Below are 8,051 nucleotides of genomic sequence, written 5' to 3'. Positions count from 1 at the left end.
TCTGAATAAAGCAAAACCTTAACCACTTATTGTATTCAAACTTACTCTTTCATGACAGATTTTAGAGTGCAAGGTTTCCCATCTACCTTGTAGTTTGCACTTTCAGGTGATCTGCAAATGGTCCTAAAAGTGTTATCAAGTAAATTTGAGGAAACATCCACATCCACAAGAAAATTATCTCCATACACCTGAAAGACATTGAGTCGGCATTTTGTGCCATTGACAGCTTATTTTCTACCAACGGGTCAAGACGCAACTACAGAATATGGTCATTGGTCTCCCCGAAACCCCCAACGGTAGTTTGCAAGATAAGACCATGAGACTGGAGTGTGGAAGTAAAGAGAGAGAGAGAGAGAGGGAGAAGGATGCAACAAATCCATTTCTTCAACATTTTATATTTGTTGCAAAGTCTAAAAATATCTCAAACAAAGAGCTCCAGGCCCAAATACAGAAAGGCAACCAACTTTCCAGTGAAGAACTTCAGATAGCGTCTCTACATTCAGGGCTGAATGTCCCAAGTCAACTGGCCTCGGCCTGAGACATGAAATTCTTGGCAAAGTGGAGGGGAGTTCAGGAGGAAAGCTGAACTCTCTTCTGCACCATTATACTGTATTGTCAGAGGTGGGCAAAGTAGGTGGTTTAATGACTCACTGGGCATGAATCACGTCACCAGCTGACAGCCACTTGTGTCTGTCTGTCTCTCTGGTAAATATTAGAGTTCCTCAACTCCCGCAGTGGACATTGGCCTGCAAATCTCTTTTCTATAAGCTCGGCAATGACAATTGTAAAGATTGCAGCTCTGCCCCTATTTCATCCTTTTGTCAACTGTTTTTATGAAAAAAGATCACCCTCCAGATTTAGTGTGTTCATGGACAGCAGCAGGTTTTTCTTCAAAACCTTCACAGGAGATTTGAAAGACACCACAGGCAGACTGAGGGGAGGGGATGAGGTAGGAACCTCAATTCTTCAACATGTGGTATCCTTAATTCAGAGCTCAGCTATCTAAATGTTTGGCGACAAATGAAGATCTGAATAGTGAATGGATGAGCAATTTTTTTCACTGAACACTTTTGGATCTTTTCTGTTAATACAGCTTTTCTTTTTAAACAAACAAAATCTGTGTAGATTTTTGATACAATCAAGCAACTTTGTTAATGTGACTGCTGCTGTCTAGTGTTTGCTGCATTGCTGTGGGAGGAAGGCCCTCCACAGATCTTACAGGAAGTGCCAGCAGGTTTTTTAACATTGTTGTATTTTGGATGAAACTAAATTAAGTCACACATTAGACTAAAGCTTACTCTGTGTTCACTGAATCGATTACTGGAATCTCTTCTGCCTCTGAGGTGTCAAAGCTTCCATATCTGCAATTGGTCAGACAGCACAAACTAAGTGATTTTAAACAAGCTTGAATCTACAATTTGCATTCAGCCACTGAAAAACATCTGAAGGTTCGGGATTTCGGCATTTGAAGCCTTGATTACCGAGTTTGTTAAAACATTACACTGAAACTCCAATTTGGCATTTTACAGCATACCTGCCACATCCCATACAACAGAGAAGAGTAAAACATTCAATGTGGTTCTGTCTCATCTGATCGTAACTTCAAATCTACATTCCTGCCTATCTGAGTGACCTTTCACTCCCTTGCTCTCAACAAGTATCTATTTATCTTTCCATTTACAGTATTCCAGCGCTCTGCTTTTACCATCTTTTCAGGAAGAAAACTTAAAAGAATACCCACATTTTGAGATATTTAAAAAACCACTGTTTTAAGTTGACAACCACTGAATTTTAGACACTCGCCCTTCATTCTAGTCTCTTCTGTAAGAGGAAACACCGTCTGCATATCTACCCTGTACAAATGCTCAGGTTTTTTTCTTTCAATCACATTGCGCCTTCCGCCCTAAACACCGACTGATGCAAGCCTTGTCTGTACAAATTTTCCTTGTGAGGCAAGTCACTTAGGCTCGGTATTATTCTGGTAAACCTGTTCTGAACTGCCTCTCATATATTTACTTCCATCTTTAAATAAGGCTGACCACCACAAAGAAAAACATTCAAGATATGGGCTCACCAGTGATCCCTAATTTTGTGTTTAAGTTCCTTCATGATAAAATGAAAACATTTATTTGCTTTCCTAATTACTTAATGTATCTGTACATAAGCAATTTGTGATTCATGCACGAGGATACCCAGAATCCACTGTATCTCAGAGCTATGCAATCTCCTTCAACAAAAAAACTGCTATGCTTCCTGCCAAAATGGACTTCAAATTTACCCATGTACAACTGTCTTTGTCAGATCTTTGACGACTTGCTCAACCTCTCTTTCTCTGCAGTATTCCAATGTCCTCTGAGGTTAATTTTTAATGCATTTTTGTCTCTTCAGCACATCTGTCAGCCATAAATTCATTCCTTCGTAAGTCATCGACTGTTCGTCAATACTTCGAAAACTTGGCCAGAAACAGATTATTAAAATTATATTGGAATTATGTGATCCGAACAATTTTGAGCTCCAGTTAATTCTCTGTCTCAAATAAACACCTAAGTAAATGAGAACACTCATGCAAAAAGGGATGAATTCCTTGGATCTAATTACAGAAAACCAAAATAACTGTAGCATCTAGTCAGCCTGTTTCTCCCTTTCACTATGGATATAGGAAAATCTTGAAATGTAGGATGTGTGTAAGGTGAATGGATACTATTAGCATCCATTGAATTATGATGATCTTTTAGCTGAATTCAAATGGTTGACTCAAACACGAATCTTAAACACAACATCTGTCCAATTAGTAAAATGGATTTGAACTTTCGAATGGCATGGAAGCCATTTTGTTGTTGACTTTTTAAAATCTCGCAAGCATCTCCCTGCAAATGGAAACATTCACCAAAAGACAATAGACAAGTCAGTGATCTAAGCAGCCAATGTAATAAACAGTTACACTGTGAAAGGAGGAGATAGTAAATATAACAGATGATTGTCTTAACCAGAACGATCTCAGAGCTTAATGAGAACCAACCTCCTCAAATTTCAACAAACCACATTTTGCTGAGATTCCTTCGTTTTACAAATTTTTCGCTTGACCTTTAAAAGAATACCATCATCTAAGATGACTACAGGCACAATACAAAAGCAAATAAGAAAGTAATAACCTGCGAAGAATCTTTATGCACTATTGAACCTCTGAGAGATAATGTGAGACACATGAGTGAGCTGTCATGTTTAAAATTTGAGGGCAAGTATAGGTCATCTTTTTCTTTAAAACTCAAAAGCTTATTGCTGGAATTATTCTGCTGGAACATTTATTTACTTGGGCAAAGAAAGAGAATATTTTGGCCACAGGAAAAAAGAGAAACCCAAATTCCCTTTTGAAAGGACCAGCTGGATCATTTCTGCAATCCATTGGGTTCATGAAAGCCAGCTCATTAGCTTACTGCTTTGAAGAAAAATCTAATCACCTCTGGTTATTTGCTGATCTTCTCAAATTTTATAAGCATAGCACATTTGTGAAACTTTTCATCCCCGGGGTGTCCCTATAATGTCAGAGGCACATCAATTGAAGGTCAGCAGTGGTGAGAATCGCTTTGTCTCTGAACTGAGTTTTGATCAGTTACCCCAAAAAACCATTTGTGAATTGCATAAACTGTTAAATACTCACCGACATTCAGAAAACTAATGTATTAAAAAAAACTGAGGTGACAAGAGAAACCATCACTGATGTCATTTGAAAAATATGCAACCCATTATGACAGAATTGCGGTACTCCTGCATATTTCAGTGGTAAACAGACCACCATTTGACCAACATTTCAGTTTTGCAAAAAGGCTCCTCATACTGCATTCAGCTTCCAAACTTTTATTGTTATGCCCAACACAGACTTACAGAAATTGATAGATTTTGTTCAATTAAAATAGCACTCTTCCATTCACTACATGCAGAAACTTAGACATCCCAAACATTGTTTCAGGAAGCTCCAAACTACATAAAAAGCATTGAAGGAAGTCAATGTTACATTTTATCCTTAATCTCAAGTTCTAGTCATTGTCCTAACACATTCACCGCACTTATTAAACTTTGTGTTGTACTGGGTCAAAATCACTTCATTATTGCGAAAAATTAATCAAAAATACTTTGCCACCTGTCTCTGTATTATGTTTTGTGAGTATGTTTTATTCACTTTTGTCCCAAACCACTAGCGGGGTGCTTAATCATGATTTGTGCCACCATTTGGGATCAGGGATATTGGAAGGGGATAGGGGCACAGAACAGGAGAACTGAAGGACTGCTTTGCCTTGTTGTAAACAAACAAGTTCATCACAGGATGTTGTCAAGGATTCCTGCAGGAAATAGGAGAGCCCAAAATAGTTACAAGTTCATCTTTGAGAAAAGAAAATCTAATGTAAATGTCGGGGAAGCAGAATGAACATCACACACTGGATTTCCACATCTCTTTTCTTTTCATTTTGAAAATTAGAACATGTGTGTATTGCCCGTGAAATCATTCTGACTGCATTAATATGGCACAATATTTTGTGGGTCCTTTAAATCTCTTATGCATGCAAATCCACATTTAGCAAGAGATTACTGAATGCTGCAAGGCACCTGAAAATGTTTGCCAGTCTCCTTTCCTTCTACACTTCCCTTCTGAAGTACCTATATTTCACTCTGTACACATTGGGGTCATCAATAATCCTCATCATTTGTACCATTTGCCACTCTCTCCTGCTTGTGGGAACATTCTGAGATTGTCACTAAACAACCTCCTGCTGTAAGACAGACTGCTGTTTCATTGCAGTTTTGCCTAAACTTGTGTTGAAATTTACTTGCTGCAAACGCCTTCTTGCTCCTTTTGAAGTTGGACCTCCTCCAAATCAAAATTATTCTGGATTGTTCCTTCTTCTCTTCTGTAGCCAAAATAAATATCTTATGATATGGTGCTTCCTGAAATGATCCATGCCTGATATTTGATCGATAGTGTGTGTGTATGTGTGTGCACAATAATTATAGAAGTGGTAGTGCAGGTTGAAGATATCATCAGGATTCTGAACTTTAAAAATTGGAGCATTGTATGAAAAACAAATATGTTCTGACTAATCATTATAAAAAAAAACTCCTGATATGCCCTCAACTCTGGTATTTACCAACCACACTTCAGGAAGGGATTTGACAGGGTGCACAAAACATTCCCAAAAAATATTACCAGAGATGACAAACTAGACAGCCCTGTGGAGAGCCTGAAGAAGCTCAGGCTGCTCTTGGAGAAAACTAAGAAGTGATTGTAAAAGTGTTCAAAATCATAAGGGATTTGGTTAGAATGGATAAGAACAATCGGTGCCTTGTGACAGAAGGCTTAAGGAGAAAAGGACACTGATTTAAGATGATCAGCAAAAAGAACCAATGGTGACAAGGAATTTTTTTTTTCAATAGCCTATTCAGGAACTGGAAAGCTCTGCCGAATAGTGTGGTGGATGCAGCTTCAATTGCGGTCTTCAAAAGTGAACTACAATTTTCGAAAGGAGAGGTTTCGCAGTATTACACAGTAAAAGGACTTAGGAGTGAACGTAGGCAAGTCCCTCTTTGAGAGCTGGTACAAACATCAAATCATTGTCTCTGGGCTATTACCATTTGATGGCTGTATAACATTGCACAAACTGCTAGCTCCCCAGCTATTTCCTACCGCTTTGTCATATTCTGAATAATGATTCACTTTGTCATGCATGCAATTAAACTTACTCAGCAATTATTTCGCTGGATCCTGAAGAAACACAACTTCCATTTTCCTCACCATTTGCACTGTCAACATTTCCAGAACTGCAATTGATCGAAGAGAACAAATTAAGTCATTTAGAACAGGCAAACACGTCCAGAATTAAATCCAACCCAATTCAACAACAAAAAATCACAGTGTTGAGAGAGGGGTCCTTTTGACTTCCACAGGATGCCCACAGGCCTTCATACTGAGGCAGTGCTGGGGTGTGGGTTGGAAGAGACAGAGCAGGGCAATAAGGAGAGAAAACCATTTCTTCAGTATTTCACCCTTGTTGAAAGCCGTTCCTGCGCTGTGCAAGAACTTGATACTGAAAGACAAGCAAATTTCAGTCTACCATTGAAAAGCTTTGAATGCTTTATGCTAATTCAACATTATTCCATCTCTTAAAATAAGCCAAACATTGCAGAAGCAGTGAAGCAGTTGCTTCATGTGATTGCTGTTGTCTGGATTGGTGCTCACTGCACTGCCAGTTGGGGTATCTTCCTGAGGCAACCCTGACATAATCCTACAGCAAATCCCAACAGTTCCCTTTCACAGTATTAGATCCCAAATACTGAACAACAGGTTTAATCTGTCATCACATCAAATTTACTTGTCAATTACTCCTTCAGTTTCTGACAAACTTAGGTTTCCACCCACTACACAGTGTGACATGTCAACATTTTCACAGCTGCAACTGGTCACAAAACACCAAATAAATCATTTTACTTGTGCACATGATCACATTTTTAATTTCTGGCACTCTTATCTTATTTTGGCTGTGAGGGGGAGCCAGTGGGTAGATGAGGAGTAAAGAGGTCAAATAAAGAACCTCTACACTGGGACAGACAATAAACATCCCAAAAGAGAGGATTTAAGTTTAACTTCCTCATCTCTGGCAAAGAAACTCAAGCTCTTTACAGACTATTGACAATTCAACCCTCACAAGCACAGCTTGTAACTCATAGTTTGATTCGGAGCACTGATGTAGGAATTTGTCATTGCTCAAATTCACTGAAGCTTAAGGTCAGATTAGTCACCAGTGGCTGTTTTGCTGAAAAAAAATCATTTTTCTTTCCTGCTCTTTTAACAGTTCTGAGTTTCCTTAAAGACCTGGACTGAATAAACTCAGGATTAATTCCAGGTCTCTGCCTGACTCCATGGATACACATGGCAAATGGCCAACTTAGATAATTCAAAATGCAAATTATTCAATGGCAATATTGTATGGGAGAAATACCAAGGCTCGGACACGGGGAGCAGGTCACATTCTTAATTGATAACATATTTCTACAAATGTCACAGACGTTTGAAGGACACTTCAATGAACTTGGAGGAAGTTTGTGGGGAGGGTGCAGCTGAAGCAGGAAGGAGGAACACAGAGAAGTGCTGAGGTGGGGTAGAGGAGATTAACTCATTTCTTTAGCAATTTTACCAGAGCCACATTGTCCAGAAATATAACCTCAATATTGATCTGAGAACAATTTCCCATCTAAGTGTTTTGGATGCTTCAATGGTGATGCTATCATTTAAGGTAAATATCTCTACCATGAATTTTCTAGGAAAGCAGTCCAGCAGACACTTTAATGTGACTGCCATAGTCTGGAGTGGCATTCATGACATTGCACAAAAAGTTTTGAAATCAATGATACTCCATCATTCCCTTTTCACACTGCTGCATTCCAAATTGCAGAATTAAAACACATCAAAAGTACTTCTGATCAAACTTGCTTCCTCATGGTTACACAGATGCCTGGCAAACTTTGATTCCCACCCACCCGACAATCTATACGGCCAAAATATCTGCAGCTGCAAGTGCTCATGAAGCACAAATTAAGGAAAGGATTTGCATCTACAAATGACTTGTAAACATTGAAAATAAATTTTGAATCCCAAAATGCTCTGTATTTCAAGTCCTCATTTGGTCAAAGTCCAGATGAATGACTACACTAGATGGTTTGCTTTCCAAATTTTCAGAGAAAATATGTAGGACACTCCAGTTACATCGGCTTGTGCATTTGAGGGGAGGTGGGAGGTTTCGCAGTTTAGCATTGTTGCAAGTTAGACCACAAGGTCTGGATGTTGAGGGCCAATCAAATTTTCACTGAACATTTTTAAATGTTTTCTATCGATCAAAGGCTGAAATGTGTCACTGATTTAATTACTGGCAATGGCCTCGGAGGGATTAAAGCTGTTTCTTTAATGTGATTTTTATTGTCTCGAACGGCGATATAATCTTTCAAGAGCTACTATATTCACTGCAATTTCTTTTCATGGTATGTATTATGAATGAAGCACAGAA

This window comes from Stegostoma tigrinum, unplaced genomic scaffold (assembly GCF_030684315.1).
Source record: "Stegostoma tigrinum isolate sSteTig4 unplaced genomic scaffold, sSteTig4.hap1 scaffold_143, whole genome shotgun sequence".
NCBI lineage: Eukaryota > Metazoa > Chordata > Chondrichthyes > Orectolobiformes > Stegostomatidae > Stegostoma > Stegostoma tigrinum.
This window is presented reverse-complemented; position numbering follows the sequence as displayed.